The sequence below is a fragment of the Arachis hypogaea genome, chromosome 17, assembly GCF_003086295.3.
Source record: "Arachis hypogaea cultivar Tifrunner chromosome 17, arahy.Tifrunner.gnm2.J5K5, whole genome shotgun sequence".
NCBI lineage: Eukaryota > Viridiplantae > Streptophyta > Magnoliopsida > Fabales > Fabaceae > Arachis > Arachis hypogaea.
In genome coordinates, this window is record NC_092052.1 from 72,335,494 (window position 1) to 72,349,125 (window position 13,632).

The following is a 13,632-nucleotide window of genomic DNA, read 5'->3' on the forward strand; positions in this document are numbered from 1 at the left end:
AATCTTAAGGACCAGTATAATAAATTTTGGATTTGAAGGTCTAAAATGGTGAATACCATAAATCTGAAAGACCACTCCTATTGGAAATGACACTCGGCACATAAAACCCTTGCTCCATAGAGAATTACTGTTGGATCTATATGCCCATTGAGAGTGTTTAGACCTTGAACCTCCGGTTAGGGGTGTTCATAAAAAAATCAAAATGTGGTTAACCGGTTAAAAAACCATAATCACATTTTGGTTAACCAGTTTAATAAAACAATTTTAAAAATCATATCCATATTTTTTAGAATTGGTTAACCAAAACCAAATCTCTCTCTCTCTCTCTCTCTCTCTCTCTCTCTCTCTCTCCCTTCCTCTCTCTTTATCTCTCCCTCCCTTCTTTCTCTTCTCTCTCTCTCTCTCTCCTCTTTTTCTCCCTTCTCTTTCCTCTCTCTCTCTCTCTCTCTTTCATTTTCCTCTTTCTCCTCCTCCTTTTTGTCCTCTCCTTTTCTCTCTCCCCCTCCTCTCTCTCTCTTTCCCTTCTCTATCTTCTTTTCCCCCCTATTTCTCTCCCCTCTCCCTCTCTCTCCCCCTTCCTTCCCCCTCTCTCTCTCTCCCTTCTCTCTCACTCATTTTCCTCTTTATCTCCTCTCCCCTTCTCTCTCTCCGCTTCTCTCTCTCTCCCTCTTTCTCCTCCTCCTCCTCCTTCTCTCTCTCTCTCTCTCTCTCCTCCTCTTTCTCTCTTATCTCTCTCTTTTCCTTTCTTCCTCTCTTTCTCTCTCTCTCTCCCCTCCCCTTTTCTTTCTCTCTCTCTCTCTCCCCTCTTTCTCCACCTTGTCTTTCTTTCTCTCTCCCTTGTCTCTCTATCCTTCTCTCCCTCTCTCTCTTTCTCTCCTTCTCTCTCTATCTCTCTCTCTCTCCTTCTCCCCACTCTCTCACTTCTTCTCTCTCTCCTTACCTTATTTCTCCCCCTCCCTTCTCTCTCTCTTCCTCTCTCTCCTCCCATTCCTCTCTCTAATCATCTCTCCCTTTTCTCTCTCTCTCCCCTCCTATCTCTCTCTCCTCTCCTCTCCTGTCTCTCTCTCATTTCTCCTCTCTTTTCCCTTCTCTCTCTCTCCCCTTTCCTTCCTCTCTCTCTCTCTCTCCCCTTTTCTTCCCCTCTCTCTCTCTCTTTTTTTCTTTTCTCTCTTTCTCTCTCTCTTGCTCCTCTCTCTTTCCTTTTCTTCTTTCTTTCTCTCCCATTTTCTCTCTCTCCTCCTCTTTCTCTCTTTCTTTTCTCTCATTCTCCTCTTTCTTTTCTTACTCTCTCTTTTCTCTTTCTCTATCAACCTTCTCTCAATCTCTATCTCTCTTCTATCTCTTTTTTCCTCTTCTCTCTAAAGGGAAAGAGAAGAGAGAGAAGAAGAGAAGATAGAGGAGGAGAAAAAAAGAGAGAGATAAGAAGAGAGAAGAAGAAGGATAGGAGAGAGAGAAGAAGAGAGAGAAAGAGGAAGAGAAAAGGGACAAAGAGAGAGAAATGGAGAGGGGAGAGAGTGGATGGGGAGAGAGAAAGAGAGAGAGAAGGAGAGAGAGAAAACAGAGGAGAGGAGAGAGAAGGAGAGAGTGAGAGGAGGGAGAGGAGGGGAGAGAGAAAGAGGGAAGGGGAGAGAGAGAGCATGGGGAGAGAAGGGGAGAGAGAAAGAAAGGGGAGGGGGAGAGAGAGAGAGAGAAGGAAGAGAAGAGGAGAGAAAGGAGGCTGGAGAGAGAGAAATGGGTGAGAGGGGAGAGGAAGAGAAAGAGATGAGAGGAGGAGAAAGAGGAGAAGGGGAGAAAGAGAGAGAGAGAGAAGGAAGAGAGAAGAGGAGGGGGAGAGAAAAGGAGAGAGATAGAAAGAAAATGAGAAAAAGGTTTGAAAATTTGGGTTTTTCTATATAAAAATATTAATTTTTGTTTAAAAATCTATTTTTACATGTAAAAAGCAATTTTATGGTATAAAAACCAATTTTTTAGCATAAAAATCAGTTTTTTGTGTAAAAACCGATTATTTTTTGAAAACCAATTTTTACTTTAATAACCAATTAAAAACCGGTTTTGAATTTTACTAACCAGTTAATAACCGATTTTATCATGTAAAACCAATTTGGTTAATTAACCAATACTATATTTTTAGTTAACCATAAAACTAATTTGGTTTTTGAATTAACCAAACCATGAACACTCCAACCTACGGTGCTACTTGAAGGGTACAGCACGGATACTAAAGAGAGGAATATGCAAAGACACTACTAGGATACTAAATCGAATGGTGACCATGGTGTAAACTAGTTAAATCAGGTTTCGGTTAAACTAGTGTAAGAACCAATTTCAAACCGATATAAATCAGGTTTCGTTTTAATAGCTTTTTAACTTAATCAAAAAGCTGGTTATTCCAGTTTGGATATCGTTGGTTCTGTTTGGTGTTTGTTTTTTTTTTTTTTTTTTTTTGTCAAAACCCAAGCCAACAACCTAACCCAGACTCAAAAATACAGAAGCCCCATGCCCAACCCGACCCGGAACTAAGACACCCTCTCCCTCTCTATAATGCGAAACTGAGACCGCCAATCTATCTCCTCCATTGCTGGCGGCTTGAACTCGTCAGATTGGGGAGCTAAACAGAACCTTTCTGAGAAAGAAACACCGCGACGACAACGCTAGACTTTCAATCCTTCCATGGTTTTGTTTGGTGTTAAAGTGGTTTTTTTTTTTAACAGCACTGGTTCCAATAACAGAAGATACTGGTGGCGTGTAGTTCAATAAGAACTAAGTCGACATTGCGAGCAGCCAGAATTCAGGCTTAACCTTTTAAACAGGACCATATGCAAGTGTTATGTCAGGAAGATACAAGGCAACTTCAAGGCAATACCTACTTTTGCAACAAGCATTAACGCAGAATCAACGATGCCAATTACATCAATGACAAAAGCATACTTATTTTCGCATGAATGTTAGAGAAACACAGGCCTATAAAAAATAAAAATTGGCGGCTAACAGCTACCAGAGGCATACATGTTGTACATTGAAACAAAACTTTATGCCAGACCTCCCTTGGAGATGAATTAAGCAGAAAACTAAGATGAACTAGTAGCGGTTCCAGTAGGTTCTGCGTCTGAACCAGTTGTAGTCGGGCAAACGTTGAATAGGTCCCATTGCAGCAATAGCAATATCCTGCAAAGAATAAACATGATAATCATAAAAATATTTACACGAGACCATCATATAGTACCAATTTCCAAGCAAAATATTAGTTTTCCCTACTTACCTTGTCATAAATAAACCTGTTTGCAACACGTTTAATTGTGCTTGCATCAACAGCATCGATTCTAGCAAACAATTCAGCAAATGGGATTCTCCGGCCATATGTAAGTAGCTGAAACAACACAAACAAGATAATGAAACAAAACCTACAAAAATCTAACATAGGATATGTTCTGAGAAAATAAGCTTAGCACAGATTGATAGTCTTAGAGCAGATGATAGTAAGCTTGCAGAGTTGGAGTATGATGAGCTATAGAAACAACAACTGCACAATAGTTATTAGATTAAAAACACATTGTCTGATCACATTGTCTGATCTATTAGAGAGAGAAAAAAAAAAAAAAACACACATTTTTGGCTCACTTATCACAAGTAGCTAAATATAGAATTCTGTAAAATAAGAATCTGCCATCAAATTCATGTTTCACACTAATTAAGAAAATCAAAATTTACAAATATACGGAGACATGAGTCAATGAACTATTTACCACCTTAAGTTATCATGCTACGCAAATTCGAAATTCCACATATGTATTATTTCATTGGTAGATTAAAAACACAATAGTATGTATTATTTCATTGGTAGATTAAAAACACAACAGCTTAAAAACACAATAGTTATTAGATTAAAAACAACTTCATAATTCCTCTTTTTCATTATGAAGTTCAAGACCTATCATACCTGGCGTCCAATATCTTCAGCTACAGGGCTTGTTCCATCTATGTGAAGCAGCAGCGAAGATTTCAACTGTAAAAAACCACATTTAGAAGTGGGGATTGCAGTATGGAAACAAATATTAATTAACAATTAACTAAAGCATTTTTTCATACAAAAATTAAGACAAAAACATTAGTGCACCTTAACATTCAAATGACCGTTTCAACATTAAAAGTCTCACAACAGTAAATGTGATAGGAAGATTGTGCAGATATGCTCTAACTGACAAATAAGATTCACAATTGAATGCATTGACAATTCTTCATTATACATATGTGGTAGAAGTTAATCATCGTGTATTTGGCATAACTTCAATAAAGAAAAAATACAGTACATCTAGCACGCTCATCAAAAAAGATCAAGTGGAGATAGATCTTAAGTAACTACTATACTTCCAGACAATACTTTCCAAAAACGGGAAAATGAAATTACTTTCCAACAGAGTTGACAAAAGGAAAACGTGATGCATTAAAGGATAAGTTATTGAAAGAAAAAGAATAGAATAGGGTTACCCATTCCTATCTTTATCCTTTTCCTGCATCAAAGCTTACACCAAGAAGCTTGGAATCAGGTACAGTTTAACACTCAACAACACTTGACCAGACTTTAAACTCAGTAATATCTGATTATGAGGAAGTAACCGCCAACACAACAAATAACTTCAAAGTCTTCCCATTAGGTGGGGTCGGATACATGCACCCACCTTAATAACTGTATATGCAATTGGGTTACAACTTACAAGTGCTAATGACAGTGAGAATGAAATTACTGTTCCATTTGTAGGAAATTTTCAACACTCCAAATCTGTGGAGGTGTACATTGGTATCCAACAAACAGAAGTGAAATGTTGATCCCAGTCCAGAAATTTATATGAAAATTCCTCAAGAATTAGACTTCTGAAGAATTAACTATTTCTGTTGGATATAAAAATTTTCAATTGCAGGCAAACCATCCTAGCGGAGGAAAAGATACAAGACCTGTGAAAATAACACTAAACTACATGGGTATCTTGAACCAGATAGTAGTCATCGATAAATGAAGCCTCATTACAGTGCATAAACATAATTCCAATTTCAAATTCAAGTAGCACGCAAAGGATCAGTACTAGAAATAGGTGCACACCTGATTACGAGCACGGGTAACATCATCATCTGAAACCCGATAAGCTAACTTGGTTGTCTCATACATTATTGCATATGACAAATCGTCCAAGCAATCCGGCTGGAAAACAAATGAGAAGGAAAATGTTTCTCAAGAGAGATAATTGAAGATGTTGATAAAAGGAAATGGTAAAGAAACGCACAGTAACTTTTTAAACATCAGAGCACTAATGTATCCCAATATTGTAGGGAAAGGCACTAATGACCAGGAATAAACAAGGTTGACAAACTTGATATTAGGTTAACTTAGGAAGTCACACCAAACTCAAATTGCAATCTTGGAGAGTTTATATCGTTAAAAAATAACATTTAAAAAGTATATATATCTCAATAACTAAATACAATTAAATAACATCTATAATAGCATCAAACGATTTTAACTTTGTAACAAAAACAAGTGAAAAAAAGATTAATTAAACATATAACTTAATACATAACTTATTACACTGTAGTTTGACAAAAAATAACTGATAACAATAAATAAGAAATATACGATATTAGCTTAACAAACTGAATAAATAAGACAACTGATGCATTCAATAAAAGATACCAAAACTTTAGGTTTTGAGGGCAGAAAAGTGTAAATTTAGACTCAAATGTAATGGTAAAACTAAATTTTGCTGATTTTGTTTGGTGTTTATTTAAACATGTACAAAATCTAACAAAAAGAGAGTTTATATTAACACAATTTGCATGGTGGTCTCACAAACTTGTTAAGAGTTTTTTAAAGTTTGACAATCAGAAGTATAAAGCATATTTATGAGAAAAAAGAGGAGGAATATTCATTTGATGGTAACACTGGAGACTGTAGTCCTCACTCCTCAAGCATACATTAGAACAATAAAAGAGAGCAGTACATGTTATTTGAAAGTTTAAGACATTCTCCATAAGACAACCACAAAGAGACAGACCTTAGCAACAGCATAAACACCAAAAAGACCAGTGTCCTTGTAGTTAGTGTTGAAAGCCATCATGCTTTCAGCAACTTCATTGATGCCAACTCGCTGTGCTAACTCAGAACTGTCAACAAGTACAAGAAACACAATTCAGTCAGTATCAATAGGATTTTTTTCCTCATTTATTGGGATGAGGAAGGGAAAAGTATCAAGTTTCATACCCCATGTGTTTTCCACCACCCGCTGTCTTATTCCAAGAACCTAACATAGCTTGCATGACCATCAGAGCGATTGAATCTGGATCCTTCCAAGATGCTCCTTCAAAAGCTACCGCAAATTGTGCAAGAGGAATTTCATCATCAAGCATCCTCACCTTTTTATCAGAAGAACGAGAAGATGGAAATGAATAGTTGTCTAACTTTACTATCATGGCAGCAGCAGACGTGCTCATGCTTCATGCTTTTAACATATATATTCTTACCTCAGAACCAGTGAAAATTGCTGGTTCTTTAGCAACCAATTGAGATGCTGTGGTAGGATCTGTTGATAACTTGGTGAACAATTTTTTCACTTGCTCAACAATATCTTCATGCTTAACAGCTCCAGAAGCAGCTATCACCTAGAATAGCAAACCCCATAATGAAAACAGCCATTAAGGCTGGGAGCTTCAATATCTTTTTAATTTAAAATACAGAATAGTTACTAAATGACTTGCGTTCAGAGGACTATACACCCATAAAGACCACATTAATTTGTACATACCATCCTAGGAGCAGTGTAATGTGTCTGAATGTAGTTCTGCAGATGATCTTTGGTGATCGTCTTAATGTTTTGAGCAGGCCCAAGGATGGTTCTACCAAGAGGGGTGTACTGAAAAGCAGTTGCATGCAAGTGATCAAAAATCACTTCCTCTGTCTGGCCCTCAACCTACAAGCAGTTACATACAATAAACCTTTTTATCAAAAAGTAAAATGGAAACATAATACAAAACAATTCAGGATAAAATATGTGGCCGCTTTTCAAGCATGAAGAGCAGTTCAGGATGCTAATGTACTCATCAAAAGCATGATATAAAACTACAATCCTATCTTAACCAAAATCCAAAAAAATAAAGCCAATTACTCATAAAATTCTATAGGGAACAAATATTTCAACTGAAAATGTAACACAACTCACCTACAACCAAAACTTCCCATTAAAACCCCATGCTTTTAAAATTTAGATTACCGCAAAAACAATCACTTCTCAGCTACTATGCCACACACAAAAGTAAATTCCTTTTCTTCAGCTAGTAACAGAATTTTAAGAAAATATATTAACAACAAAAAAAAGCTTTGCCAGGATAAATTGAAAAAAATCAAAGAGTTAAACTCAAAACAATGGCCCAGCAGTTCCACATTCCACTACAATCTCCAAAAAAATTTAAATACAAAGCGCAGAAGTTGTTAACTGCTGACAAACAATAAAATAAATTACAGCTCAATGATATTAATAATATTTCTTTTTTAATCTTATAATCATAATCATCATTGTAATAAAATAAATGAAAAAAACACTAGCCAAAATGTACAAAAGCGTCAGAAGAAAATTACTTCCAATCCATATATACCCAATAAAAATAGGACACCATTAACTCAATTGCCATCCATACCAAAACTACGAGTCACCCTCAAGCACAAAGTTATCAGCTTCCACACACAGTCACCCACACAGATGGCCAACAAAAACAACTAATAAAGAAGCCCAATAGATGCACACTGAAACCCTTAAGCCACAAAACCATAGCCTTAAAAACATTAATAGAAAACAAAAAATAAAACGATCAACAAACACCATATCCAGCATAACCATATTACCACACATTTCCAACTCCAATTCAAACAAGTGCATTCCTACTGGGATTAGATTCTCACGTTATGAAACAATATTTGATACACAGCCAGTCATATCAGATATAAAATATAACAAATCTCAGATCTAACTACCTACAAAGACACTATCGGTTCCATGGAAATTACCTCTTCCATCTCCCTGAGGATCACGTCACGCTCGCGGCTGATGCGATTCTCATCGAACCTCGAGTTCTGAAGAATATCCGCCAAGATATCGAGTGCCTTAGGCACGTCCTTGTCAGCGACCTTAGCGTAATAAGTAGTCTGCTCTCTTGAGGTGTAGGCGTTGAGGTGGCCTCCCATGTTCTCGATCTCCTCCTCGAGCTCCCTAGCGTTGCGCTTCTCCGTGCCCTTGAAGATCATGTGCTCAAGGAAATGCGCAGTGCCGTTACTCTCCTCCGTCTCGAACCTTGACCCGGCATCGATCCACACGCCAACGGTGGCGGTGCGCGCTGCGAGGCTCGATTCGGTGGCCACACGGAGGCCGTTGGGGAGGGTGGTGACACGTGTCTCGGGGGCAGCGAGGATCCGAGTGTGGTCCGTGAGGGTGGGTCGGGGGACCCATATTTTAGGAATCTAGGATCGGGATTCTCCAGCTGGCGGAGCTTGGCTTTGACGGCCTCGGCAAGACGGTCGTAGACCATGGCGTTGGGGGGAGGAGGGGAGGGAGGGGAGGAAGGGTGGGAGGACACTGCTGGGGAGGTAGAGTGGGATCGGAAGGTGGTGGAGAGGGAAGGAGCTGTTCGCCGATGAGAGCGGCGAGCCGCTGCGGCAAGGAGGCGCGTGGAGGACATGGTGGTGGTGGTGGCGGTGGTGGCTCCGCGCTTTGGGGGGCGGCACCGGGTATGGGTCTAGGGTTTCAAGGTGAAAAAAAGATGTAAAGAACGTGTGTTGAGTTGTAATGAATAGAGTGAGGAGTGTGAGAGATAAAGAGGGATCAAGCAGGGGATTGTGGAGACCAGGGAGAACAGTAGCGAGAGTTTTTAGGCCCGTATATTTTACTAGCGATTTGAATGAAAACGTGAGAATAAATTACAATAGGTATCCGTGAAAGTTTGGTTAATATTCAAATTCATTTATGAAAGATCACGCAATTTTTATTTTTGTCTTTGAATAATTTTTTTAATCAAATTAATCCTGAGAAGATAAATGGTAAGTCAAATTAGTCCTTTCGTTAATTGAATGATAACGTGTTACGTTAAGTGCACGTGACGCGCTACGTAACAGGTCACTGATACGTGGTATTTGACATATAAAAAAGTTTTTTATTAGTTAAAATAATTCTTAAAAGTCCAGATGTCAGTCATTTTCATCTCTCAAATTTTAAAAATTAGTTAAATTAGTCATTCTATAATTTTTTTTATTTTTTCTTCAAATATTAAATTTGAAATATTTTTTGATACTACTAATTTTAATAAAAATGTAATTGACAAACAAAACATTAATAATTGTATCTTTTCTTCATAAAAATTTTTTCAATAAAATTATCTCTCTCATTTAATTCTTCTCAAAATCTCTCTTATTCTTTTCTATTCTAAAACATTTTTCTTACATTATTGCATTTTGCTGGAATATATATATATATATATATATATATATATATATATATTCAAAATTAAAATGTATGTATTTATTAACCTAAACAAAGTTATATGCTTAAAATCAAAATTTATGTATGTTAACCTAAACAAAGTTATACTACTATTTTTTTTCTACTACATCTTTATTTTTTTCATTACGGTATTACTTACATATAGGATGTAATGGTAGTGATATTTAGAGTCAAAATTCAAGAACATCCACAAATTTTGCTTCAATTCCAAATTTTACAAAATATTGAAAATTTGTTGCTTAATTATTATTATTATTATTATTATTATTATTATTATTATTATAAACGAATTGCTTCTAAGCGTAATACGTGCAAAGATCATAATAAATTTTTGTGTGTTTCATATGTTTGAGATAGATTATATAATTTTTCTTTTAATTTCACAAATCAATGAGATAAAATGAAATAGGAAACATTATACCTATGCATAACACAGGCTACTCTGCACTAGTATATTATATAAATAGATATGCTTCATATTAAAATAAAATTTCTTTTGTTTTAAATGAAATATTTAAAAAATTATATTAGAATATTAAGATTCAAAAAGTGATTCCATAAACTAGTTTTTCAATTATTGAGTTTTACTATATACATTAAATAATAATAAAAATTATAATTTTAAAAAATTTAAAAGATTTAAAATTTAAAATAATTATTATATTATTTAGTAAAATTTAAAATATTAAATTTTTAAATATATAATCAACAATAATTTGATAAACTCGTTTAAATAAAAAAATTCACATAAAAAATTACAATTTAAAAATGTAAAATTTTAAAATACAAATGACAAAATAACTTTATAAAAATTTTATTATTTTTATTATTTTATGTAAAGAGAATTTTGTTTATTAAGGTTTAAAAAATAATATTAAAATTAGTAGTATAAAAAAATATTATAAATTTAATATTATAAAAAAAATTATATAAGGACTAGTTTGACTAATTTTTAAAATTTGAGGGATGAAAATGACTTACGTCTGGACTTTCAAGAACTATTTTGACTAATAAAAAACTTTTTTACATGTCAAGTGCCACGTGGCGTGCCACGTGTCACTGACCTGCCACGTGGCGTGTCACGTCATCGTCCAACTGATAGAATGACTAATTTGACTTACAGTTTATCTTTCAGGGACTAATTTGATTAAAAAAATCATTCGGGGACGAAAATGAAGATCGGTGATCTTTCAGAGATGAATTTAAGTATTAACCTATGAAAGTTTACATTACTCATAAATGTATTTATAGAAAAATGAAAATGGTTTTGTACTTATAAAAGATAAATTTTTACAAATAAATATATTCAAATCCTAAAAAGTTATTTAAAATATTTAAACTGTTTTTTCTTTTTTCACATCATTTCCCACAACAGACTTAATCTTGAATTCATTGGCTTGGCGATTCAACTCACCGTTCTTCCTTCTTGATGTTTTTGCCTCTTCTTCATTAACCTCATTCTCCTCGTCATCGTCAACATCAACAACCTCATCTTTATTAGGGTTTTTCGAATCTTTTTAATTCTTTAAATTTTTCATCATTTCTCACTTTTTGTTTCAATGAATCTTCAAATTCATTCGCCCAATATGATAATGCCTCCTGGCCTTGTCTCCAACCTCTAAGAAGCACTTCAAAACAGAAAAGGTTCCCAAGAATAAGGATCCAAGGACAATGAAGACCGACTCAAACTCGCTTCTTCTACCGATGAGATTCCCGAACCTGAATTCGATCCTTCCAAGCCCATTTTGTTTGGTTACCAACGGGCGATGGTATTGAGTTCTCTAGCCTCACTCACCTCGTCGAAGCCCTAGTTCGTCAAGGCTTTTAAGTGTTCCTCGATCGCAGGTCTTTTTTCTCCTTCACTTTAATTTTTTGTGTTATCGATTTGTGGGATGCTTGGTTCTTTTCAAAATTCAAATTTTTTTCCATAATTGTTGAAGAAGATAATGAGTATGAGGAGGAGATAGATGAAAATGAGGGGGACGATGATAATGTTGTCGAGGTGCGTGAGATTGAAGACAACGATAATGAAGATGAGGTTGAGTATTGTTTGGTTACTCGGGTGAGTGGCGGTTCGGATGAAGTCTGGACTGGAGCAATTGGGTGAGGTAAAGTATCTGAATCTGTGTGCGAGCGTCTCAAGGGAATGATAGTCCGAATCGTCGGTGGATCGGCGGGTGAGGCCACCTGCAAGGACACTCCGATGCTAAAGTTAGTGTCCGTACTAAGGCGGCTGATTAAGGTAAAGGAGAAGATCAATCCTTGTCCACTTTTACCTTTCATTGTATTTTCTATCAGTATGAGTCTCTAAACCTCCTAGGTTAAGGGGAGGAGCTCTGCTAAGTTTTATGGATTAATAAAAGTATTACTGTTCTATCTCAATTCGTATTTGATTCTCAATTCTAAGATGTATCTTCGTTCTTCAACCTTATGAATGAGTTGAACCGGCACAAGGTTATCTCTATTCTATATAGGTTCAGCAAGCGTCTTTCACCGGATATTAGTTAATACCACTATTTTATGGTTTATCTTGTGCTCAATTGAGTGGATTTTATCAATCTTTCATACACTTATTCATATGATTTGCATGAGTTTACGTTTTCCTTCCTGATTTTGTGCTATGATTGAAAACATGCTTCTTTGGCCTTATATTTGCTAATATTAATCTTCTCTTATCACCATTCGATGCCTTGATATGTGCGTTAAGTGATTTCAGAGATTACAGGGCAAGAATGACTTAGAGAATGGAAAGGAAGCATGCAAAAGTGGAAGGAATACAAGAAACTGAAGGAACTACTAAAGTTGTCCAGCCTGACCTCTTGGTACTAAATTGATCATAACTTGAGCTACAGAGGTCCAAATGACGCGGTTTCAGTTGCGTTAGAAAGATAACGTCCGGGGCTGTGCAAGGATATATAATTTGCCATAGCTGCCTTGACGCCAGGCGACACGAACGCGTGGATCACGCGGACGCGTGACCTGGCAAAAATGCAATCCACGCAAACGCGTGGACAACGCCTCCGCGTCACTTTGCCGCGACCTGAACGTAACAAAAATCGCTGGGGGCGATTTTTGGGCTGTTTTTGACCCAGTTTTTGGCCCAGAAAACTCAGATTAGAGGCTATAAAGTGGGGGAATGCATCCATTCAATGATACAAGATATCTTCCATTATTCACTTTTCATAATTTAGATGTAGTTTTTAGAGAGAGAGGCTCTCTCCTCTCTCTTAGGATTTAGGATTAGAATTCCTCTTAAAGGATTTAGGATTTCAACTTCTTCTCAGGTTCAACGTTCCTTTTATTTATTTTCCTAATTTACTTTATGAACTTTTCCATGTTAGATTTGAATTTATGTTTAAACGTAATTTGATGTGTTTCAGATTTATGATTGCTTTATTCTATTTATGAATGCTTTAACTTGAGTTGTCAAACTCAGTAGTGGTTGAAATTGGCAGATTACTAATTGATCTAGATCGCTCTAAAACTAGGCTTCCCATAGGGATTGACTAGGACTTGAGGATCAAACTAATTAGTCAACTTGACTTTCCTTTGCTTTAGTAAAGGTTAACTAAGTGGGATTAAAACTCAATTCTCATCACCATCGATAAGGATAACTAGGATAGGACTTCCAAATTCTTATACCTTGCCAAGATATTTTTATAATTAATTTATTTTTCTTTTTATTTAAATTACTTGCTCCTTATTTCAAAAACCCCCCAATTTACAAAACTCATAACCAATAATAAGAACATACCTCCCTGCAATTCCTTGAGAGACGACCCGAGGTTTGAATACTTCGGTTATAAATTTTAAAGGAGTTTGTTACTTGTGACAATCAAAACTTTTGCATGAAAGGATTCTCTGTTGGTTTAGAAACTATACTTACAACGCGATAATATATTTGTGAATTTCTTTACCGATAGAAAATCCGATCGTCAAAATGGCGTCGTTGTCGAGAGATTGTAATCGTGTGCCTTATTATTGGTTATTGTAAATATTTGCTTTTTGCTTGTTTATTTATTTTTATTTTTATTTTTATTTTTGTTTTTTCATAAATTAAGAGGTTATTGGTTTTTATTTAGTTATTAAAAATTTTTCA

At 35.8% G+C, this 13,632-nt stretch overlaps 1 pseudogene across 1 annotated transcript; it reads right to left on the minus strand.

Moving 5' to 3' along the window:
- Nucleotides 1-2,850: 2,850 nt before the first annotated feature.
- LOC112764103 (probable mitochondrial-processing peptidase subunit beta, mitochondrial) lies at nt 2,851-8,870 on the minus strand (annotated as a pseudogene). The gene is made up of 9 exons (XR_011875299.1): nt 8,048-8,870; nt 6,792-6,956; nt 6,511-6,648; nt 6,251-6,402; nt 6,045-6,153; nt 5,096-5,194; nt 3,938-4,003; nt 3,260-3,367; nt 2,851-3,165 (listed from the first exon to the last, which is right to left on the minus strand). The product of XR_011875299.1 is annotated as a probable mitochondrial-processing peptidase subunit beta, mitochondrial (transcript).
- Between the last annotated feature and the right edge of the window lie 4,762 nt (nt 8,871-13,632).